A 26,125-nucleotide genomic window follows, 5' to 3' on the forward strand; every position below is an offset into this window, starting at 1 on the left:
ACAAGAAGGGAGACATCCACAACATCGGCAACTATCGCTCAATCTACCTGCTGTCTGTTGTCTACAAGTTGTTCACTTGTGTCATTCTGAATAGAATAGGCAGAACACTACAGGAAGGACAACCATGCGAGCAAGCCAGGTTCCGAAGGGGATTCAGCATGATAGACCATATCCACATAGTGACCAAACTCATTGAAGTTTCACGAGAGTTCAAGATGCCGCTCTGTCTAACATTCATCTCCTTAATGAAAGCCTTTGATTCTGTTGAGACTGAGGCAGTCATTGAAGCCCTGGTCAAACAGGGCATTCAAACTCAGTATATCAAAATCCTCTGCGAGCTGTATTGTGGATTCACCACCAGGATCTCATCATTCTACAAGGAAGTGATCATTGATGTAAAGAGAGGGGTGTGGCAGGGTGATGCCATTTCACCGAAACTCTTCAGTGCCGCCCTCAAGAAAATCATGTGATGACTGGAATGGGAAGGAATGGGAGTGAAGATAGATGGTTTCATTTACACCACCTTCGCTTCGCTGATGACATCGTTCTCATAACACTAAACATTAACCAAGCAGCACAAATGCTGGCCAACTTCGACCACAGATGTGGAAAGGTCGGATTGCAGCTGAATCTCAACAAGACGATGTTCATGAAAAATGAACTGGTCCCTAAAGCTCCATTTGCTCTCAATGGAATGAACATCTCCAAATGCAGCAACTATGTGTACCTGGGTCGAGAAATCAACATGAGGAACAACTTGGTGCCAGAACTGCACAGGAGGAAGAGAGCAGCGTGAAATGCACTCAAGAGCGTCGAAGAAGTGATTAAGAGAACAGAGAACCTCCGACTCTGGGCACATCTTTTCGATTCCACTGTTCTTCCTGCACTAACATATGCCTCAGAGACCTGGGCCCTACGCAAACAGGATGAGAATGCTATTAGAGTATCCCAAAGAGGAATCAAAAGAGCTATGCTAGGAATATCATGTCTCACTCAAGTGAGAGAAGGAATCCAGAGTTCTGACTTCCGTCGATGGTCAAAAATCAGGGATGCTGTCTCATTTGCCAAGGCATCAAAAATCAGATGGGCCAGTCATGTAATGCGATTCAGAGACAACTGCTGGACTAGAGCTGTTACCAACTGGATTCCAGAGGACGTCAGAAGACCTCATGGCCGCCCACCAACTAGATGGTCAGATTTCTTTGTCAAATCCCTGAATGAACAATCTGAGGCTCTTCCTGTTCCTGGAGCAAGCAGATATCATTGGGCTGCATTAGGTCGGGACAGGGACAAATGGAGACGTTACTGGCGCCCGCTCGAGCAAATCTAAGATCAACGGGACTACAAGTGATACAAGTGAAGTGATTATATGTTGATTAGGAAAAACCTGATGATATCATTTCCCAATGTATAAAGCATGCTCCTGACTATGAATCACTGAGACACAGATTACTCTTAAAAAACTGTTAAAGTATTTTTTAATATTCTGAGCTTTTGCAGTCTAAGATGTTAAGTTGAGCACATACTTTTTGCCTCCTTACCCTTTTGTGGTCCTTCAAAACTTATATCAATGAATTTTTTTAAGGATCTTCACTTTATTCTCTCTATACTTTGAATGCATTCAATATTTCAACAGAAAACTACTATTACTTAGAATTTTCCCCCAACAATCAAACCTGCTGAAAAGGCATCATTTGATAATTTGTTTTCTATTGCTGAGAATGAAGAATATATGAGCTCTTTTGAATTCTAATATTTTAGCTCAGTTCACAGTTCCGTGTGTGGCTGCTCCGGATCTCGTCTGGGCAGAGAGTGTGCCGGTAACACCCCCATCCCAAGATCTCCTGAGCACCATGTCACTGCAAGCTCGTACCTCTGGGTAGTGGGTTCTAGAAGATGGCGGTCGCCATGTGGGCCCCACCGCCTCTGCTGTTGCCACCTCGAAAGGGTCGAGAGAGACAAAACTTTCTCCTCCCTGGGAGGCATGGGTTGTAGCTCAGTTCAGTCTAGATGCATTTCTATAAGAAGTATCAATAAATTTTAAAAGATAAATGCTGTAACAGGGCCTGGGAGCTAGCTCATCTGACTAGAGCACACATTTTGCATGCGGGAAGCCTGGTTTTGATCCCCTGCATCATTCAGTCCCCTGAGCACTGCTGGAAATAGCACTCAAGAACTTTGGCGATTTTTTCTTAAGAAAAAGAAAACAGTAACAACAAAATTAACTGTACACGATAAGCTCTAGCAGCTCTTGAGATTTCTTAACATGTCTGGATGATAGGGGAAAAGTTGAAAGGATTAGTAAAAGAAACAAATGTGGGCTGCAAACAGAAACACCGAGGGTGGGACAACGGCGGCAAGGCCACCACCTGTCTGATAGAGCCATACCCAGGCTGCTAATCGAGGTGACAGGCCTGGAAGAGGCTGAACTCTCCAAGAATGAAGCAAAGATCCACTTAAAAGAATGTCCAGTGAACTTTCCAAAGCAAGAGTGCCTTGATTCCCCCCTGAGGGTTCACATTTAATTGGTTGCTTCAGACACTGGGAGACAAACGTTCCCAGGTTGATACTGATGCAAGATCAGGGCTGAGGATCTCGGAAAGGTTGAGGATCACTGAAAACTGAGGTCATGAAAACCAGTGAGTTCCCCACACTTCTGCCAGCCTGCTCCTCCACTTTGAAGCAATAGTCTATATTCAGAAGGGAAGCATGGAAAAATACATCTAATGTCCTACAATCAATACTTTGATAAATACAAAATAGTTACACAATTCATCATCATCATCATCATCATCATCATCATCATCATCATCATCATCATCCCGTTGATTGTCAAATTTCTCAAACGGTCTCAGTAACATCTCCATTCGTCCTAGCCCTGAGGTTTTAGAAGCCTCTCTTTACTCGTCTTTCCCAATGGTGCCGCACTGGAGGCTCTTTCAGGGTCAGGGGAATGAGACCATCATTGTTAAATGCCATTATGAAGCTTCAACCTTTCCCTTACTATATAGACAGAGAATGCTCTTGGAAAAGATATTAAGTATTTTTATCTAGACTATTTGAAACTCAAGAATTCTCCCTATACAGCAATAACCCATAGGTAGAACCATAGGTAGGGCATTCACGTATAACGAAATCCCGTTGATCGTCGAATTTCTCGAGCGGTCTCAGTAACCTCTCCATTTATCCTATCCCTGAGGTTTTAGAAGCCTCTCTCTACTCAGCCTTCCCAACGATGCCGCATTGGAGGTTCTTTCAGGGTCAGGGGAATGAAACCCAGCTTGTTACTGGCTTTGGCATATGAATACACCATGGGAAGCTTGAGAAGTTCTCCCATGTGGGCAGGAAACTCTCAGTAGCTTGCTAGTTTCTCCCAGAGAAACTTGTTAGTTTCTTCCCAGAGGGAGAAGTAGGTTATAAGATATCGCTTCCGGTAGCTTGCTTTTAAGTCTCTGGATGTTGGCCGTTGATAGGATTACACACACCTGGGTCAAATTAATTAGTAAGTAAAATCATTCTGACATACAAGAAGGATGGAAGGAATGGGAATTTACCATTTTCTTCTTCACAGATTTTGTTCCAAAATTGACATTATGGGGTGTCCCTCTCAATTCACTTCCTCAAGCGCCCTCCTCATCACAGACTCAGGTGTGCACACATATGCATTCACAGCAGAATCCAGCTTCCCTTGTTACTAGCTGGGATCAGTTTTTCCACTCCCTTGAGTTTTACTATTCTTCTCCTTACTACCTTTGTCCTGAAGGCTTCCCCCATGACTCCCCTACAGCCATTCTCAGCAACAGGTCCATGATTCTGAAACTGTCTCTTATGCTACACATACCCCATTACCCAAGATAGTCACTTGCTAATGCTTAGATTCTTCAGGTAGAGGTTTTTTGCCTGAGTCTTAGGATGTCCTCTGAAAGATAAAACTAGTGTAGTAGATTGTATTCATGACCCTAACTCTTCACTATGCTAGTGGGACGCTCCTTGGTATGGCTGCTTCCTCTTCAATCCGAGCTGAATATGTGTGATGGACCACATATAGAACAGACTTAAGCCAAATCCTCAGATCAAACCTGGCTGGGTCCATATCACAAAGCAGAGCTACTCAACCAAGCTAGTCTAACCAGCCAACCCCTAAATATAGGGCCTAATGATGCCAGGGAAGCCAAGATCAACCTTGTTAAATAAATGTGTCTTGGTTAAATAAGCCAAGATAAATAAATGTGTCAAATGAATGAATGTATTATATGCCCTTTAGTGTTGTGATTATAAACTATGCAGTGTAGGTGGCAATGGCTGTGATATAGACAGATTAAAAATTCTGTGAAGGCAGAAATTTATTAGTTGTTTATATCCAATATAATATTGTCAATAGTAAAGCTTGGTGAACAATAGTTGTGCTAATAGATGAATAAGTGAAAAGAACGTTATGATAACCAGAAACCAGAGAAAAAGAGCTAGTATATACAATCCTTGTTGGGGCTACTGGCAAATCAGGTGCTCCAAAGGAATAGAAACAATAAATTTTTGTTGTCATGTAAATAGATTCATGAGATTTATTAAGAAATTTGTTAATATGAGACACACAAACGAACATCGGACCTGAGCAACTGCTGCAGAAATGGCCCCAGACTTTACAATAGGCCATTTCTACTGGGCAACTCTAGATGGGGGCAGGTGCCATCCCTCCGCCTGCCCTCTAGGAGCCCTGGTGGTTGCCATTTCCTAGAAGTCAGCAACAAGCTCCAGGTACGAGTGGTGGTGGCGGCAGATGCCAGGCCTCTTGGGACAGTGGAGGAGTCGGCCCTTCTCCTTCCCCCGCCTTGATGGGACTCCGAGATGACACCACATCAGGCCACCATCTACTTAAGCTCCCACACGGCCACAATGCAGAGACACAAAAACGAATCTCGGACCTGAGCAGCTTGCTGCAGCCATCTCTCCAGACCCTAATTATTAAAATTTTAGAATTCCTAGAACACGCAGCCACTCTTACAGTCATGCGACATTATATTATATCCATAACAAGTGATACAAACACATTGTCTAACACTGCTTTTTTAAAAATTTATTTATTCTTTTATTGAATCACCATGTGGAAAGTTACAAAGCTTTCAGGTTTAAGTCTCAGTTATACAATTCTTGAACACCCATCCCTTCACCAGTAGCACTGCCTTTTCAACAGGTATGAGTGGTGGTGGGACTGGTCTAGAAGTATCAAAAATAAATTGTGCAACTTGTCTGCCACACAGGCAGGGTGAAGTGTGGAATGGGGGAGAGGGGTACTGGGGATTTTGGTGGTGGAAAACATGCACTGGTGAAGGGATGGGTGTTTGATGACTCAAACATGAAAGCTTTGTTACTGTACCTCACAGTGAATCAATTTAAAAAAAGTTTTTTAAAAAGAAATTGGTTCATGTGATTTTGCATGCTGGCATGTCTTAAGATCTTTATGTTGAATCCCTAAGATGGATACCCAGCTTGGGGTCTGAGTTCCAGTATGAGTCTAAAGATGTGAGAATCAAGAGAGCCAATTTAATAATTCCAGACCAAAGATCAGCAGTTTCGAGGCTCAGGAAGAACCAATGTTTTTAGTTCCAATCCAAAGCCAGGAAGAAGCCAATATCCGAGGGATATCCATCAGACAGAAATAATTATCTTTTGCACAGGGGAGGACAGTCTTTTTGTTCTACTGGGTCTTCAGTAGATGAACACACATCCATTTTAGGAAGGAACATCTGTTTTCTTCAATCTACTGATTTTTATTTTAATCCCATCCAAAACTCTCTCCAGAAACACCCACATTGAAATCCTGCAGTTTGCCGTAACTTGAATGTAACTGAAGTGCATCCAATGAAATGAATTAATCAGAAGGGGAAGGAAAATACAGAATAATCCCACTCATCTATGGTATACAAAGGAGCAAACACGGAATAGAATATATCAAAAAATGGCAAATCCTTGGATTTAGGTTATATGACGGAGGTAACCACATAGTGAGGACAGGGGAGAAAGAAGAGGCAGGTTAGAAGAGAAGCAAGAACAGCAGTAGGGGGTCTTGGACACTTCGGTGATGATGAAGGTACAATCATCTCATATATAAAAAACCATAAATAATAACACTTTTTAACCATGATACTCAAATTAAAATAGGATTTTAGAAATTTAGAAGAAAATAAACACCTAGAATAACTTTACCAGATATCTGGACACCACGGGATCTGAAGGAGACATAAAAATGCAGTTACACTGGTTTTCTGTACATCAACATGCTTTAAATGTATTCTCTTCATGTAGTGATCTTTCAGAAAGAGGTGGCTAGGCACTATCTATTATTTTCCAGAACACTTAAAAAAGTGAAGAAATACAAAAGCGCAAGTTTGAGTTATTCTAGAATATGGGATCTTTGTTATACTGCTATAAAGGGGATGTGGGGCTGAAGAAGAGGAAGAAAGAAGATACAAAATATCAGCCCTAAATTGCAGAAACAATGCTCAGAATTTGTTAAAGGCTAACTTCATAAGCTGGCCAGATGTCAAGTTTACATAGCAGAAAATCTAAACTCTCTAGACACCTACTTAATGGAGGGGGATCCAAGATATTGACCTTCAGGTCAATGCTGGGCTAAGAGGCATTGAACTGTCCACCCTCCAGGCCCTCTCACCAAAGCTTGTAAATTGCTAAGTGGGCCTTTATAGACAATATACCACATCTTCATGATCCCCCACCTGTTGTTGGACATCTAGGTTGATTCTGCTGAATCTTAGCTATTGTTCTGACTGCTGTAACAAAGAGTGGTGCACATACATCCTTCTGAATGAAAGTTTTTCTGTCCTGGGAATAGATACCCAAAAGTGGAATTGCTGGTTTGTAGAGTAGCTCAATTTTAAGTTTACTGAGACCTTTCCTTACTGTTTTCTATGGGTGTTCAATCAGACAGCATTCTGCCAGCAATGGATGAGGGAGATGTCTAGATCATCCTTGGCCCCAGAGTACAGGGAGGATAATGAAAGAAATCAAAGAAGAAAGAGAGAAGAGATAGATGAGAAACAGTGGGGTCAGGGGTCAAGGGGACTCAGGTACATTGTTGGTGTCAAAGAATGATAGAGGATAGAGCTAAATATCCAAACTACAGAGTCACCAACACTGAAATCACCAGACCCAAGCTTTAATAACCAGATTTAAAAGGTGCCTGTCAAGATGGTAGTCTGGGGCTAGGTGGGTTGAATCTGGAATCACCGGTTGAGGGAAATTGGCACTCGTGGGGGATTGGTGATGGGCCATAGTTATTCCAACTATGAATAACTTTGTAATTCATAGTATTTTAATAAAATAAAATTTTGAAGACAAAAGTAAAAGAGGATCTAACTATTCCTACCAGGTGTGTGTGTGTGGACTCCAGCAGCCAGAGATTCCCATCCCCTGGCCTAAAGCCCAGCCCCCCGCCAAAAGGGAAGCTCTGCCTCCCAGCATCTCACTGGGGAACTTCCCTCCTCTGACAGATGGTGCCCCCAACTTTTCAAACCAGAAGTGTGGACCCACAGTGTCACCCCCAGATCCACCCCTCATGGCATAACTTTAAGATCTCTAACCCCCAAACCATGAAGACACAATAATGTCTGCACAAAGAAATTACTCCATCTGTACCCTACATTTCAGGTACTAGTTAACTTGGCCTCACAATTCTTTACCTCTCCATAACCTATAGTAACACACAAAGACAGCCCAACTGCAGGGGCCAAAACATACAGCAACACATAGGGAAAAAACTACAAAATGCAAAAGTCACAATGGTAAAACAATGCAGAAACTCAAACCAGGCTTAATAAGTGAAGTCACTAACCCAGATAAGTTAAACAGTAATAATGAATGATATAACCTCTCAGATAAGGAGTTTAGAGTGGAGCAGTAAAAGATGCATAAGGAGCTCAAAGAAGAAATGCAGTGCGGTATGGCGCTGCCAGCAGGTCAACCTGTACCTGTGGGGTGAGTGGATCAGCATGATGGTGCCTTCAGACTTTCAGATAGCCCAAAATTGCTGCTGTGCCTTTGACCAGACCCCAACAACTTGAGGCCAAGTTTACCAAGAAAGTAAATGGCCAAAAGTTAGGTATGTGGGAGCCACACCCACAAACCACCTCTGGCTCAGCTATCCAAGCTCATTTATTGGCCTTATTTCAGAGACCCATAAATCTTAAAAGAGATCAAAAGCTACTGTTAGGGCCGGCGTTGGAGCCAAGCACAAAAGTCAGATCAAAGATTAAAGATTTTAATATAAGACCTGTATCCATAAGGTACATGGAGGAAAATGTAGGCACACCCCTCTATGACATTGAATCTAAAAGCATCTTTAAAGATGAAACACCACTGACCAAGCAAGTGGAAACAAACATAAACACATGGGACTAAGTTAAACTAAGAAACTTCTGCACCTCAAAAGAAACAGTGACTAAAATACAGAGAGAGCCCACAGAATGGGAAAGAATATTTACCCAATACCCACCTGATAAGGGGTTAATATCCAGGATATACAAGACATTAGTTGAATTGAACAAGAAAAAAACCTCCAACCCCATCAAAATATGGGGAGAAGAAATGAACAGAAGCTTCCACAAAAAAGAAATACAAATGGGCAAAGGCACATGCAAAACTACTCTACATTGCTAATTATCAGGGAGATGCAAATCAAAACAACAATGAGATATCATCTCATATCACAGAGACTGGCCCACATCAAAAAGAGCAACCAGTGTTGGCGTGGATATGGGGAGAAAGGAACTCTCTTTCATTGTTGGTGGGAATGCCAACTGGTACAGCCATTTTGGAAAACAATATGGGCATTACTTATAGAATAGAAATTTAGCTTCCATATGACCCAACAATACCACTTCTGGGAATATATCCAGAGGGTGCAAAAGAGCACAGTAGAAATGACATATGCACCTGTATGTTCATTGCAGCACTGTTCACAATAGCCAGAAACTGGAAACACCTGAGTACCCAAGAACAGATGACTAGCTATAAAAAATTTGGTACATCTACACAGTTGTTAGAAAATATGAAGTCATGATTTGCTTATAAATGGATGGACATAGAGTATATTTGCTTTAAATGGATGGACATAGGACTAAGTGAAGTGAGTCAGGAAAAGAGGAACAGACATAGAATGACTGCACTCATTTGTGGAATATAAAATATCATAATATGAGACTAACACCCAAGGACAGTAGAGACAGGGCCGGGAATATTGCTCCATGGTTGGAAGCCTGCCTTGGGGAGAGGGCAACTGGAATAGAGAAGAGATCACTAAGTCAGTGATGGTAGAAGGGATCCCTCGGGATGGGAAATGTGTGCTGAAAGTAGATAAAGGACGAAACATGAGGACCTTTCATTATCTATGTTGCAAACCATAATACCCATAAGGAGAGAGAGAGAGAGAGAGAGAGAGAGAGAGAGAGAGAGAGAGAGAGAGAGAGAGAGAGTAAGAGGGAAACTGGGAAACTGTCTGCCACATGCGGAGTGGTGGGAGACACACGGTTAGTGGGGGAAGGGATACTGGGGACATTGGTGGTAGAAAATGTACACTGGTGGAGGGATGGGTGTTTGATCATTGTATGACTGAAACTCAAATATGAAAGCTATGTAAGTGTTGTTCATGGTGATTCAATAAAAAGAAGAAGAAAGAAAACAAACTGGAATGAAGCCAAGAGGAATAATGTAAGACTCATTGGAGACCCATAGGGACAGGAAGAAAACCCTGATGAAGAAGCAACTGTCAAAGACATAATTGCTGAGATATTCCAAGAGCTGAAGAGCACATGTACTCAGATTCAGGAGGCCCAAGGGGTACCAGCTAAAAGAAATCCAAATAAAAATACTCCAAGACACATCCTTATCAGAATGACGAAAACCATAGAAGAGATAAAATTCTGAAAGCAGCAAGATCAAAGAAGGAAATTGCTTATAAGGGAATATACTTAAGCAGACTTACCTGACAAAACTCTCCTGGCCCAAAGACACTGAGGGATATAGTGAAATGTAGGATAATGTTGGTTTGTTGTTTCTCCCTTGCCACAGGGAGCTTAGGTTTATCGGGTTACACCCATAACAGTGCTCCCGAGTCACCCCCATTCCTTTGTTTATCTGTAAACTCTTCTCTGTGCTCTCTTCCCCAACCGGTCTATCACCTTTTCCCCTAATCAGACTCTGTTAACTTGTAAGGTCAGATCCTTCTAAGGACACTTGACTTGTATTCATAAGTGAAATATGGTTTTCTCCTCTCCTTATGCCTTACATAATTTACTTAAAAGCAATATCCTTTTTGTATAGACACAGGAAGACAGTTAATATTATGCTTTTGTAACTTGGGAGTTAATTAACTCTGAATAATATTCACTCCCTGGCATGTGCTTTCTCGACTTAAGCCTCAGTTTCCCTTAGTTCCTAGCACCCCAAAAGCAGGGTCCTGATGAGGGACTGAATGGCCCCAGGGCAAGCTGTCAGCCACCCTGGCATTGAAATGGGCCAGGCCAAAGCACCATAATACTTAACTAAATACTTAACTAAAAGTTAAGCATGGTCTCTTTAGCATGGTCATGGACAAATGCTGTAATGGTCCAAAGAGTAACAGCTGGATTAGGACCCTGCTAGAGTTAGAAAAGACTAATCTGTCCTGAGCACTGTAGTCTGAGATCTATAGCGAGATAGCCCCAAGAGAGCAATCCTATAAACTTAATGTATCTCTTACTGTATCAATACAAAATGATAAATATTATGAATGTTTATCTATTTCTTGGACAAGGAAAAGAGAAACACACCCATGGATTCTGCTCCTGGGTGGGTCATCTTACTGAATGAGAATCTGTCTTAGAAGAAGCTTCCCCTGAGGGAAGGACTTTATGTCTGTTGATTGTATGACCACACCTATGTGTAATTATTCCCCAACCTCTCATGCTTTGGGATTTAACTAGGCTGTACGAATGGGCTGGGGGAAGCGAGAAGGAGAATGAAGTAAGATCCAGAAGGAGAATGAAGTAGCATGGGGGAGGAAAAAGCAGGAGGAGAATCAGAGGAACATGGAGGTGGGAATGGAATAAACTGCAACTCACACCAACCAGCCTGGCCCTCTTTCCTTCCTTCGCCTGCCCATCACCATAGACCTCCTCGGGATGGGTGAAGCGACGTGAGACTACCGAATGCAGGTGGTGGCGAGAGAGAGCAACCGTGCAAGGCCCTTTTGTATTTTATTTAGTAAATACACAGTGAAAAAACCCAATGAAATGAATGACTCACCAAGAATAGTCTCCCAGCTAGACTCTGATTCATACTTGAAGGTCCAACACACAGCTTCACAGACAAACAACTTGGAAACATCATGGAATCAAAAACCATGGCTGCAGGAAAACCCAAATGGGCAACTTTATACTAGACAAGCCCTCCCAGACACACAAAACTACTACAGAAACATGGGACAAAACCCCTTAACAATAATCTCTCTCAATGTCAATGTGCTAAAAGCACCAATTAAAAGACAAAGAGTGACAGAATGGATCTGAAAATTGAACCCAACACTCTTCTGCCTACAAGAAACACACCTGAATAGTCAGAGAAAACACAGACTCAAAGTCAAAAGCTTTTTCTACAAGCAAAAAACTCCCTCAAAAAAATTGTAGTGGTCATATACTATCAGACCACATATAGTTCAGACTGAAGAAAGATACAAGAGAGAGTGAAGGTCATTTCATAATAATCAAAGGATCAGGAAATATTCACACTCTTAAATGTATATTCACCTAATGAGGGACCAGCAAAATACTTAAAACAACTGCTCATAGACTTTAAGAAAGACATTTATAACAACACAATAATAGTTGGAGATTTCAACACTGCTTTATCACTTCTCCATAGATCAACCAGACTCAAGCTTAGCAAAGACATACTTTATCTGAGGGAAGAAATGGAAAAAAGGGGTTGTTATATATATATATGTATGTATATACATATATATGTATATACATATATATATGTATATATAAAATAGGACATTTTATCCTCCCAAAGCTGAAATACACATTCTACTCAAGTGCACATGGCACATTCTCCAAGACAGACCACATAATGGGCCACAAAAGATACCTCCATAAAATTAGGAAGATAGAGATTGTATCAATGATATTTTCAGAACCATGATGCACTGAAAATAGAAGTGAAGCACATACATAAACAGAAATTCAAATTGAACACCTGGAAATTAAACAGCTCACTGCTGAGCAACAAGTGGCTTAGAAAGGAAATCAAAGAGGAAATCAAAAGGATTCCTGAAAACAAATGAGAATGAAGACACAAGTTACCAGAATTTATGGGACATATCAAAAGCAATGTTAAGAGGAAAGTTTTTAGCTCTACAAGCATTCCTCTGGAGGATGAGCAAGCCGATATAAGTAACTTAACCTCACAGCTTAAGATCTTGGAAAATGACTAGCAAAAGGAGCCCAAACCAGGCAGGAGGAAAGAAATAATAAAACTTAGAGCAGAAATTAATGACGTGGAAACCCAGAAAATAATCCAAAAGATGAATGAAACCAAGAGCTGGTTCTTTGAAAAAATAAACAAGATAGGCAAACCACTAGCAAGACTCACAAAGAGAGACAAAGACCCCTAATAAAAAGAATCAGAAATGAAAATGGGGACATCACAACAGAAACTAAGGAAATTCAAAGAATCATCAGAGATTACTTTGAGAATCTTTCTGCCACAAAAAAAGAGAGCCTTGAAGAAATTAATAAATTCCTGGACTCCTATAATCTCCCAAAACTGAACCTAGAGAGCCTGGACTGCCTGAACAGACCTATCACCATCAAGGAAATTGAAATAGTAATAAAAAGTCTCTCAGAAAACTAAAGCCCTGGCCCAGATAGATTTACTAGTGAATTTTTCCAAACCTTTAAAGAGAACCTACTCCCAATCCGGTTCAGGATTTTCCAGGAAATTGAAGAAACAGAAATACTTCAAACAGTTTCTATAATGTAAATATCACCCTCATACCAAAGCAGACAGAGACACCACAAAAAAAGAAAATTACAGGCTGATATCCCTGGTGAACACAGACACAAAGATCCTCAACAAAACATCATCATATAGAATCAAATGACTCATCAAAAAGATCATACACCATGACCAAGTAGAATTCATCCCGGTGGATGCAAGGATAGTTCAACACTAGCAGACTTGCATCAACATAGTACATCATATCAGTAAAAGTAAAGATAAAATCAATACACCATATCAATAAAAGGAAAGATAAAAAACATATGATCATATCAATAGATGCAGAGATGGCATTTAACAAGAACCAGCATCCATTTATGATGAAAGCTCTCAACAAAATGGGAGTTGAAGGAACTTTTCTCAGTATAGTCAAGGCCCACAGCAAGCATTATTCTCAATGGGAAAAAAGCTGAGAGCCTTTCCTCTAAGATCAGGAGCAAGACAAGGCTGTCCACTCTCACCACTTCTATTCAATATAGTACCAGAAGTATTTGCCATTATCAGTTAGGCAAGAAAATTATATCAAGGGCATCCAGATAGGAAAGGAAGAGTTCAAGCTATCACTATTTGCAGATGACATGACACTATACTTAGAAAATCCTAAAGACTATTTAAAAAGTTTCTAGAAACAATAGACTTATACATTAAAGTGGCAGGTTACAAAATCAGTACCCAAAAGTCCATGGGTTTCCTATATACAACTAATGAAAGAGAAGAAAGACATATTTTTAAAATATCCTATTCACAGCCTAAAAAAGTACTTTGGAATCAGCTTAACTAATGACATGAAGGACCTATACAAAGAAAACTACAAAACACTACTTCAAGAAATAAAAGAGGGAGATCCGGAGCAGCCGCACACGAAATGGCCCCCTCTGCTCCCTAAAGACTATGATTCGGGAGGTCTACTAATTCATTTTTTAAATTTATTTATTTTTAATTAGTGAGTCACAGTGAGGGTACAGTTACAGATTCACACATTTTCGTGCTTGTTTATCCCTCATGCAATGTTCGAGAGCCCATCTCTCCACCAGTGTCCATTCTCCACCACCAATGAACCCAGTATCCCTCCCACCCCCCAATCCCATCCCCCCACTCCACCCCGCCTCTGTGGCAGGGCATTCCAGTTTGTTCTCTCTCTCTCCTTTTGGGTGTTGTGGTTTGCAGTAGGGGTATTGAGTGGCCATTATTGTTCAGTCTCTAGTCTACTTTCAGCATGCATCTCCCTCCCCGCGCGGGATCTCCAATCACATATTACTTGGTGTTCCCCTCTCTATCTGGGATGACTTTTCCCCAGCGTGTGAGGCCAGCCTCCAAGCTATGGAGCCAAACTCCTGGTATTATATACAACTATTCTTGGGTATTAGTCTCCTACTCTGTTATTTTACATTCCACAGATGAGTGCAATCTTTCTATGTCTGTCCCTTCTTTCTGGCTCATTTCACTTAGCATGATACTTTCCATGTTGATCCACTTATATGCAAAGTTCATGATTTCATCTTTTCTAACAGCTGCGTAGTATTCCATTGTATAGATGTAGCAAAGTTTCTTTAACCAGTCATCTGCTCTTGGGCGCTGGGGTTTTTCCAGGTTCTGGCTATTGTAAACAGTGCTGCGATGAACATATAAGTGCAGATGTCATTTCGACTATACTTTTTTGTTTCTCTGGGATATATTCCCAGAAGTGGTATTGCTGGATCAAATGGAAGCTCAATTTCTAATTTTTTTAGAAGTATCCATATTGTTTTCCAAAGGGGCTGAACCAGTCGGAATTCTCACCAGCAGTGTAGAAGGGTCCCTTTCTCCCCACATCCTCTGCAACAGCGATTGCTTTAGTTCTTTTGGATGTGTGACATTCTCTGTGGTGTGAGGTGGTATCTCATGGTTGTTTTGATCTGCATCTCCCTGATTAGTGATGCAGAGCATTTTTTCATGTATTTTTTCATGTATGAAAGAAGCCATTCGTATCTCTTTCTTGGAAAAGTTTCTGTTCATTTCTTCAGCCAATTTTCTGATGGGGTTGGATGTTTTCGTCTTGTAGAGTTCAACCAGTGCTTTATATACCCTTGATATCATCCTTTATTGGATGGGTATTGGGTGAATATCCTTTCCCATTCTGTAGATTGCCTTTGTATTCTGGTCTCTGTGTCTTTTGCGGTGCAGAAGCTTCTTAGTTTAATATAGTCCATTTGTTTATCTCTGTTTCTACTTGATTGCTTAGTTCCATGTCATCTTTGAAGATACCTTTAGCTTCAATATCTCGAAGGGTTTTGCTGACCTTGTCTTCGATGTACCTTATGGATTGTGGTCTGATGTTGAGGTCTTTAATCCATTTTGATCTGATTTTTGTGCATGGTGTCAGGTTGAGGTCTAAGCCCATTCTTTTGCATGTGGTTGTCCAGTTCTACTAACCCATTTTGGCACCCAGCAACTTCTTATAGAAATGCATCTAGACTGTGAACTGAGCTAAAATATCAAAAATCCAAAACCGCTCATATAATCTTCATTCTTAACAATGGAAAATAAATTATCAAATGATGCCTTTTCAGCAGGTTTGATTATTGGGGAAAATTCCAAATAATAACAGTGAGTTCTCTGTTGAAATATTGAATGTATTCACAGTATAGAGAGAATAAAGTGAAGATCATTAGCCACTCAAGTGGGGAGATGGGTGTGGGAGGGGGTGAGGTTCTTGGTGGTAGAACATGTGCAATGGTGAAGGGATGGGAGTTTGATCATTATATGACTGAGACTTAAACCTGAAAGCTTTGTAACTTTTTTCACAGTGATTCAATAAGATAAAATTTTTTTTAAAGTATACAAAAAAAAGAAAAAATTTAAGATGACTGTTTAAATGTGTTACTAGCTAAGGAAAGAAGAAAGCAATATGCCCTTAGATGGAATTTTGTTCTTGGATGGATCTCCTAGTAGGGATCTAGAGTGCTGAGTCCCCAAGGCTGAGATTCTATATTTGAGTTATTCTTCCAGAAGAGGTTCCCCTGGAGAAAGGGCTTTACATGTGTTCATTGCTTATGATAATGTTCAACCACACCTATGTGTATTTGTTACCCCCAACCATCATGATTTCTCTGTAGCTTTGAGACTATATATTTCTATTTCTCTATATTTCTCTAATGCTTTGAGACTTGAATAAATTGTCATCCCTGATTACCAACCAAAAAAAAAAAGAAATAAAGAAAAGAGGACACTAGGAAATGAAGACACATCTCTGCTTATGGATCGGGGGTATTAATATTGTAAAAATGATAATAATCCCCAAAGCATGATTCAATGCAGTCCCTATTAAGGATACCTATGACATTTTTCAAAGAAATAGACAAAAAACTTTGAAATTCATATGGAACAATTAACCCCCATGAATAGCTAAAGCAATCCTTGGGACAAAGATGGGTGGCATCACCTTCCTGAACTTCAAACTGTACTACAAAGCAGTAGTAATAAAACCAGCATGATATTGGACTAGAAACAGACTTGCATACCAGTGGAATAGAGTTGAATATTCTGACACAGACTCTCAAGTATATGATCACTTAATCTGTGAAAAAGGAGCAAGAAATGTGAAGTGGAGCAAAGAAAACCTCTTCAACAAGTGGTGCTTGGAAAACTGGACAGCTACATGCAAAAATATGAACTCAGACCTCTGTCTAATGCCAAGCACAAACATCAGATCAAGATAGATTGAAGATCTCAATATCAGACCTGAATCATAAGGTACATGGAGGAAAGTGTAGGCAGAACCCTCCATGATATTGAAGCTAAAGGCATCTGATTACATTAAACTCAGAAGATTCTGCACCTCAAACAGTGACCAAAATACAGAGAAGGCCCATAGAATGGGAAAAATTATTTACCCAATACTTATCAGATAAGGGGTTAATAACCAAGATATACAAAACTCTAGTAGAACTGTACAAGAAAAATACTTCTAACCCTATAGGGAGAAGAAATGAACAGAAACTTACTCAAAAAAGAAGTACAAATGAAAAAATGCTTTACATTACTAATCATCAAGGAGATGATGAAAATCAAAGCAACAATGAGATATCTCTTACACCACAGAGACTGGCACACACCTAAAAGAACAAGATCAACCAGTGCTGACGCAGATGTGGGGAGAAGGAACTCTCATTCATTGTTGGTGGGAATGCTGACTCGTCCAGCCCTTTTGGGAAACAATATGGACATTCCTCCAAAATAATTGACATTGAGCTTCCATATGACCCAGGAATACTATTTCTGGAAATATATTCCGGGGGTGCAAAAAAGCACAGTAGAAATGACATCTGCATTTGTATGTCTATTGTGTCACTGTTCACAATGGCCAGAATCTGGAAACAACTCGAGTGCCCGAGAATAGATGACTGGATAAAGAAACTATGGTACATCTACACAATGGAATACTATGCAGCTGTTAGAAAAGATGAAATCATGAAATTTTCTTATAAGTGAATGGACATAGAGAATATCAAGCTAAGTGAAATGAGCCAGAAAGAGAAATACTCTCAAAAAATTAGAAACTGAGCTCCCATTTGACCCAGCGATACCACTTCTGGGAATATATCTCACAGAGGCAAAAATGTATAGTCGAAATGACATCTGCACTTGAAGCATTGTTTACAATAGCCAGAATCTGGAAAACACCCGAGTGCCCTAGAACAGATAACTGGTTAAAGAAACTTTGGGATATCTACACAATGGAATACTATGCAGCTGTTAGAAAAGATGAAGTCATGAACTTTGCATATAAGTGGATCAAGATTGAAAGTATCATGCTAAGTGAAATGAGTTAGAAAGAGAAAGACAGACATAGAAAGATTACACTTATCTGTGGAATATGAAATAACAGAATGGGAGACTAACACCCAAGAATATTAGAGATAAGTACCAGGAGGTTTGCTCCGTGGCTTGGAAGCCGGCCTCACATGCTGGGGGAAAAGACAGCTCAGATAGAGAAGGGAACACCAAGTAAAGTGTGGTTGGAGGACCCGCTTGGGATGGGAGATGTGTGCTGAAAGTAGACTATAGATCGAACACAATGGCCACTCAGTACATCTATTGCAAACCACAATATCCAAAAGGAGAGAGAGAACAAAAGGAAATGCCCTGCCACAGGGAGTTGGGCAGGGGGGATACTGGGATCATTGGTGGTGGAGAATACACACTGGTGGAGGGATGGGTACTAAAGATTGTATGACTGAAACACAAGCACGAACATATGTAAATCTGTAACTGTACCTCACGGTGATTCACTAATAAAAAATCTTTTAAAAATGAAAGGAAGAGAGGAACAGACATAGAATGACTGCACTCATTTATGGAATATAAAATAACATACGTCTAACACCCAAGGACAGTAGAGACAAAGACCAGGAAGATTGCTCCATGGTCTGGTTTGGGAGCCTGTCTCATGTGCTTGGGTCGAAGGCAGCTGGAATGGAGAGGAGACCCCTAAGTCAATGATGATTGGAGGGATCACTCTGGATGGGAGATGCATGCTGAACGTAGACTCTGGATCAAACAAGATGGCCGCTTACTACTTGTATTATAAACCATAACATCCAAAAGGAGAGAGAGAGTAAGAGGGAATGTGCCTGCTACACAGGGGGTGGGATGGGGTAAGGGTGGCAGGAGGGATACTGGGGACATTGGTGGTGGAAAATGTGCACTGGTAGAGGGTTGGGTGTTTGATCATTGTATGACAGAAACTCAATCATGAAAGCTTTGTAACTGTATCTCACAGTTATTCAATTAAAAAATCAAAAAAAATTTAAAAAAACAAAAAAGAAGAAAGAAAAACATAGTAAAATTAAAAAAGAAAGAATAGATAAAAAAGGAAGGAAGAAGGAAAGAAGGAAGGAAAGAAAGAAAGAAAAAAAGAAAGAAAGAAAGAAAGAGAGAAAGAAAGAAAGAAAGAAAGAAAGAAAGAAAGAAAGAAAGAAAGAAAGAAAGAAAGAAAGAAAGAAAGAAAGAAAGAAAGAAAGAAAGAAAGAAGAGAAAGAAAGAAAGAGAGAGAGAAAGAAGAAAGAGAGAAAGAAGAAAGAAAGAAAGAAAGAAAGAAAGAAAGAAAGAAAGAAAGAAAGAAAGAAAGAGAGAGAGAGAGAGAGAAGAAAGAAAGAAAGAAAGAAAGAAAGAAAGAAAGAAAGAAAGAAAGAAAGAAAGAAAGAAAGAAAGAAAGAAAGAAAGAACGAAGAAAGAAAGAGAGAGAGAGAGAAAGAAAGAGAGAAAGAAAGAGAGAAAGAAAGAAAGAAAGAAAGAAAGAAAGAAAGAAAGAAAGAAAGAAAGAAAGAAAGAAAGAAAGAAAGAAAGAAAGAAAGAAGGAAGGAAGGAAGGAAGGAAGGAAGGAAGGAAGGAAGGAAGGAAGGAAGGAAGGAAGGAAGGAAGGAAAGAAAGAAAGAAAGAAAGAAAGAAAGAAAGAAAGAAAGAAAGAAAGAAAGAAAGAAAGAAAGAAAGAAAGAAAGAAAGAAAGAAAGAAAGAAAGGAAGAAAGAAAGGAAGGAAGAAAAAAAGGAAGGAAGAAAAAAAGAAAGAAAAGAGGCCCACGGACCAAAGCAGAGAGATAGCACAGGGGTCAGGACAACTCCCTTGCACATGCAGACCTCTGTTGGATCCCAGGTGCTGCAGATGGTCCCCTTCCAGCACTGGGGTTTCCCCTACCTGACCACAGAAACAGGAGTAAACTCCTAGCTTTGTGGCCCCAAAACCAAAATCCACATCAAAAACTGAAAAAGGTAGTCCTTTTATCTCTTAATTCCTTATTTTATGTCTTTTAGCAGTGTCTTGTTTCTGTTATACCAAGTCTTTCATTGCCTTGTTAAATTTATAAGTATTTAATTATTTTGGGCACAATGTAAATGTGTTCAAATTTCTTATTAATTTTTCTCCTTCCCTTCATTATTTTCACAGAGGAAAGCAATAGATTTACACATACTAGACTTTGAAATTGTCAATTTATTCTAGGAAATTGTTTCTTAAAGAGATTTTGAATGAAGTCTTCAGCGTTTTCCACATATATTTTTACATCATCTGCAAATAATTATAGTTTATCTCTTTCTGATATAAATTCCTTTTGATTATTTTGTCTAATTTCTCTAATTAAAACCTCTAATAATTAAATATAAGGGGGATAGTGAATACCTAATTCTTATTCCTGAGTTTACAAATAAATCTTTCAGGTGCCCAGGGCTAGTTCAGGGCACTGAACTGTCCCTGCCCTATAATCAAGTCTGTGTCCTCAAGCATTGTCTAGTATTGCCCACATGTGATCCAAGTGGCTTGGCAATTTTGAATCCTGAATCTCATATAAAAGTAAGATCCAGCTCTTACTGGATGTCTCAAGAACCACAACCAATTGTGGGAACATCTTAGCCAGTTGTGTGCAATTCCTTTTCATTATAGAAACAGCAAAGGAAGAAAAGAGGGAAAAGACCCAAAATTCAAAAGGAAGAGGTACTGAAATATTGACATTTCTGTTTATTTGAAATATCAGTATTATAATTTTGAGTATAATACTAGCTGTGGGCTATATATAGCCTTTATTACACAAAAATATGTTTCTTCATACCTTTTTGATCATTAATGAAAGCTAAATCGTGTCAAATGCTCTCTCAATACCTATTGATGACTCTTGCCTCTCCTTTTCATTAATATAGTAGATACACTGATTTATATGTCTTGAGCCATCTTTGTGTGCCTGCAATAAGCCCTTCTTGGTATTAATGTATGATCCTTTTTGATGATGCATTGTTTGATTTGATCTGGTAGTATTTTGTTGAGAATTTTTGCATCTATTTTACCAAAAATAAAAGCATTTAGTTTTCTTTTTTGTGTGATGTTGTCCACCTGATTTTGGTACCAGGGGAGTCTTTGCCTCAAAAATTTATTTTGAAGTATTCCTTCTTTAATTTTTTTCAAAGACTTTGAGTAGAATAGGTTTAAATGCTTCTTTAAAGGTTGGCAAAGCTTGGACCAAACTGGTCCCAGGATTTTGGGGGATTTGGGGGTTTTGGCAGGCTTTTTTCTTCTTTTCTGGTTCACACCTAGTGGTTCTTGGGAACCACATTGTATAGTACTCTGGGAATCCTGCAGTGTTAGGGGTCAAACCCAGGACTTCCCCAAGCAGATATTTCTGACCCTCTTTCTTTTCTTTTTCTTTTTCTTTTATTTTTTTATTTAATCACCGAAATTACAAAATTGTTCATGATGGGTTTCAGGCATACAATGTGTCAACACTGATCCCTTCAGTGTTCACTTCCCTTCACCAATACCCCCTTCACCCCTATTTGCTTCTCACACCAGTCTGCGTCTACAAGGACATTTTCAAATAAGTTTTGCACTGTGGTTTGCAGTACTGTTGCTGATGAGGCTTCATACACTTCATCACCTTTAAGTACCACTTCCTTCTCCCAGTTGAATGCTTCCCGCCAACATAGTTGTTGCCCCTTCCCTGTCCTATCCCCAGTCCCCTCATGTGACATGTTTCAATTGAAGACCAGTTCTCATGTTCTTTGTTCCCATTGTCTCTGAGCATTCATTATCCCATCATTATGTGTTTTTGTATTATTCCATATCACTTGTATCACTTGTCGTCCCGTTGCTCATCGATTTGCTCAAGCAGGCACCAGTAACATCGCCATTCATCCCTGTCGTGTGCTAGTGTAGCCCAATGACATCTGTTTGTTCCAGGAACACAACCAGCATCAAACTGTTCATTCAGGGTTTTGACAAAGAAGTCAGACCATCTCGTAGGTGGATGGCCAGGCGTTCTTTTGATGTCCTGTGGAATCCAGTCAGTAACAGCCCTAGTCCAGTGGTCACCTCCAAAATGGGCCACATTATGTGTCTGGCCCATCTGGTTTTCGACAGGCCTTGACAAACGAGACAGCGTCCCTGATTCTTGATTGTTGACAGAGGTCAGAACTCCGGATTCCGTCTCTCACTTGAATGAAAGCATAGCTCTTGGAATACCCAAATAGCATCCTCATTCTTTTTTCATATGGCCCAGGTCTCTGAGGCATATGTTAGTGCAGGAAGAATGGTGGAGTAGAAAAGATGTGCCCGGAGCCGGAGGTTCTTCATCCTCTTAACAACTTCTTCAATGCTCTTGAAGGCATTCCATGCTGCTCTCTTCCTCCTGTGCAGAGCAGGTGCCAGGTTGTTTGTCATGTCGAGTTCTCTACCTAGGTACACATAGGTACACATGCTGCATTCAGAGATGTTCATTCCGTTGAGGGCAAATGGAACATCAGGAACTAGTCTGTTTCTCACGAACATTGTCTTTGTGAGATTCAGCTGCAGTTCGACTTTTCCACACTGATGGTCGAAGTCGGCCAGCATTCGTGTCGCTTAGCTAATGTTTGGTGTTATATCCCACATATGGAAGAAATAATTCTGTGTCATTCTCTCTCCCTCTAACTTCACTCAGTATGATACTCTCCAGGTCCCTTCATGTAGCAGCAAATTGCATGACTGAATATTCCACTATGTAATATTCCAAGTATTACACTTGGTATTACGATATTTATTATACTTAAAATGACCACATAATATTTCATTATGTATATGTACTACAGGGGTTTTTTATCCAATCATTTACTCTTGTACACTGGTTTGTTTCCAAATTTTGGCTATGGTGGATAGTGCTACAAAGAATATAAAGGCACAAATGTCTTTCCTTTATTTTGTTTTGGGGCCTCTGGGGTATATGCCAAGAAGTGGAGTTCTTGGGTCAAAAGGAAGCTCAATTCATAGATTTCTTAGGAATGTCCATATTGTTTTCCAGAAATGCTGGACCAGTCAGAATTCCCACCAGCAATGAATGAGAGTCCCTTTCTCCCTATATCCACACCAGCACTTGTTGTCCCTGGCCCTTTTTGGGTCATTGTCACTGTCACTGTCATCTCGTTGCTCACTTATTGAGACTTCTTTTCTCAATAAGTCTATGTATAACAGTTTTATCTTTTTTAAAAATAATTTCTTAGTTTCATTGAACTAAGGTTGTTTTTGGTTTCTATTTCTCTTTTTCCTGCTGACTTTTATTACTTCCTTCTACTAATTATTGACTTAATTTCCTGTCCTTTTTTTAGGTGCTCCATAATGTTGCTTATTTGTAACTTTCCTAATTTCTTTATGAAAGCCTGTGTCTTTTCAAGTTCCCTTTCAGTACCATTTTAGTTGTATCTCAGAGGTTCTGAAGGCGTGTTTCTGAAGGCGTGTTTTCATTTTCATTTGTCTCCAAGTATATTTTTAATTTCTGTCTTAATTTCCAAAGTGGCACCATGATTGCTAAGAAGTGTATTACTTATCCTTCACATGTTTGAGATTTTACTAGTTTTCTTTTTACAGCTGATTGCTAAATCTATAGCATTTTGACCAGAATGATTTCAACCTTCTTAAGTTGAGTGCTTGTCTCAGTATATTGTCAATCCTTGAAAAAGTTTCAGGTACAAATCTGTCTTTTTGAAGTGAATTTATCTGTAAATGTCTATTAGGCCCATCTGTTATATTTAACTGTCAAAGGTTATTATTTCTTATTTATTCTCTGTTTAGTTTGTCTGATCATAGTTTTGAGTGGGGTGTCAAAATATATCACAGTTATGATATTACTCTTGATATCACTTTCTTTCTATTAATATCTCTTACTATAATTTAATGTTTTCTTTTGTGCACACATATTTCTAAGTACAATATCTTCTTGTTTCATTTGCTTTTAATCATTATATGATGTCCATCCCTAGCTCTATCTTATTTTTAGCTTTTTTATTGAATCGCTGTGAAATAGACCCTTAGAAAGCTGTTCATGGTTGAATTTTAGTCATAAAGTGTTGCAACACCCATCCCTCCACTAGTGTACATTTCCCAGTACCAGTGTCCCCAGGTTGCTTCCCATCACCCCCACCCCCACCTGCTTGCCTCTATGCTCTATGGCAGGTGATTTCCTTCTCTCTCTCTCTTCTCTCTCTCTTCTCTCTCTCTCTTTCTTCCTCCTTTTGGGCATTGTGGTTTGCAATATTGATATGGAAAGGTTATCAAGAATATCCCTTTACCTACTTTTAACACTCTTATCCTGCATGATCATTCCCAGCTATTACTGTCATACCGGTCTCTTCTCTATCTTATTATCTTTAATTTGCTGGAAATTTGTTATCTGAGGTAAACATTAACTTTAACTGTCTTTTTAAAATTTTTTTTTATTATTGAATCACCATGTGGAAAATTACAATGCTTTCAGGCTTAAGTCTCAGTTACACAATGCTGAAGCACATATTCCACCACCAAAAAAACCCCAGTATACTTCCCATCCCTCCCCCGACCCACCTGTGTAACTGATAAATTTCACTTTACTTTCTCTTTACTTTGGTTACAATCAATATTTCAACAAAAAACTCACTATTATTATTAGGAGTTCCCCACTAGAGACAGACCTGCTGTGGAGAGATGAGGCTGCTATTGTGGCCGCGCAGTTTTGGATTTCTGTATTTTAGCAACAAAGTCTAGGGAAATTTCTTCCAGAAATTGGATCATTGCGAGCTTATATCTCTCATTAGTAGTCCTCATAATATGGCGGTTGCCACGCCCTTCCCCCCCAGCAAGGAAAAGGCGAGAGAGAAAAACCTTTCCCCTCCAGGACAGGCATGGGGCCACAGCTTAGTTCTCAGCCTGGAGACATTCTGCAAGAAGCTGCCGGTACCAAAAGGATTATAATTGCCAGCAGCCACTGCATTCTGAGATTGGTTTCTGTGCCTCTGGGATAATGGACGCCCAGGGGCGGCAGAGCCATTCCTGAGCATATATTTTGTATATCAGGAAAGGTTGCGAGGCCGCTTAAGGTTTGGAGGTGTCCCATTACCGCACACCGGAGCCATGTTAATAGCTGCTCAGTGTCGCCGGGACTCCATCAGGAGAAGGCATGCCAGCACGTGGCTGACCTGGGCTCAATCCCCGGCATCCTATACAGTCCCCTGAGCTTGCCAGGAGTGGTTGCTAAGTGCAGTCAGGAGTACACCCTAACCACAGCCACGTGCAGCCCAAAAACAAAAACAAAACTAAAAATTTGTATTGAGGCACTGAGATTTACAAAGTTATTTGTGATTCAGTTTCAGATTTAGAATGTTCCAATAAAAATTCCTTAACCAATGTGCACTTTCCTCTGCAATATCCCCAGTTTTCCTCCAACCCCACAACCTGCCTCTATGACAGGCACTTTCTATTTTCTTTTAGGCACCATGGTTTACAATACTGTTACTGCTGGGATTTCATGCTTTACCACTTTGCAGCACCATCTCCTGCTCTCTAGGGTCTGGGGTGACCAGCTCCTCCCACCATTGTCGCTGTGTTCCCACCCTGTTTGATTTCTCCCCCATCCTCCCACCCACCGCATTGGTAAGTTTCCCACTGGAGACCAGTTCTCAAGTTCTCAGCTTCTGTTACCTTCAGAAGGCAATTGAATACATCTTTATATCCCACCTTTGAGAGAGATCATTCCCCTATCTATTCCTCACCTTCTGACTAACTTCACACAGCATGATAGTCTCAAGATCCGAATAAGAAAATTGCATAATTTCATCTTTTCTTACAGTCTAGTAATATTACATTGTGTATATGTACCATAGTTTATTTAATCATCTGTTCTTGAACACTTGGTTTGTTTTCAGTTTAGGGCTATTGTTAATAGTGCTGCAATGAATAGGAGTGAAAATGTCTTTTCTGAAGTGTTTTTAGGCCTTGGGGATAGATTCCAAGAAGTGGAATTATTGAGTCTTATGGAAGATAAATTCTAGTTTTTGTGGAGAATTTGTATTGTTTTCCAAAAAGGCTGGACTAGTCGAAATTCCCATCAGTAGTGGACGATGATTCCTTTTTTCTCTGCATTCTTTCCAAAAATGGTTGTTTTTGTTTCCTTTTAATGTGTGCCATTCTCTCCAGTATAAGATGATATCTTGTTGTTTTGATTTGAGTTTCTCTGAGAATTAGTGATTCAGAACATTTTTTTCATATGACTTTGGGCCACTTGTACGTCTTCTTTGAGGAAGTTTCTATTCATCACTTATTTTCTG

At 39.9% G+C, this 26,125-nt stretch overlaps 1 pseudogene; it reads left to right on the plus strand.

The window, feature by feature from the left end:
- Positions 1-215: 215 nt before the first annotated feature.
- The window catches only part of LOC129403439 (uncharacterized), a 575,036-nt pseudogene continuing 549,126 nt past the window's right edge, over positions 216-26,125 (plus strand).

This window comes from Sorex araneus, chromosome 3 (genome assembly GCF_027595985.1).
Source record: "Sorex araneus isolate mSorAra2 chromosome 3, mSorAra2.pri, whole genome shotgun sequence".
Lineage (NCBI taxonomy): Eukaryota > Metazoa > Chordata > Mammalia > Eulipotyphla > Soricidae > Sorex > Sorex araneus.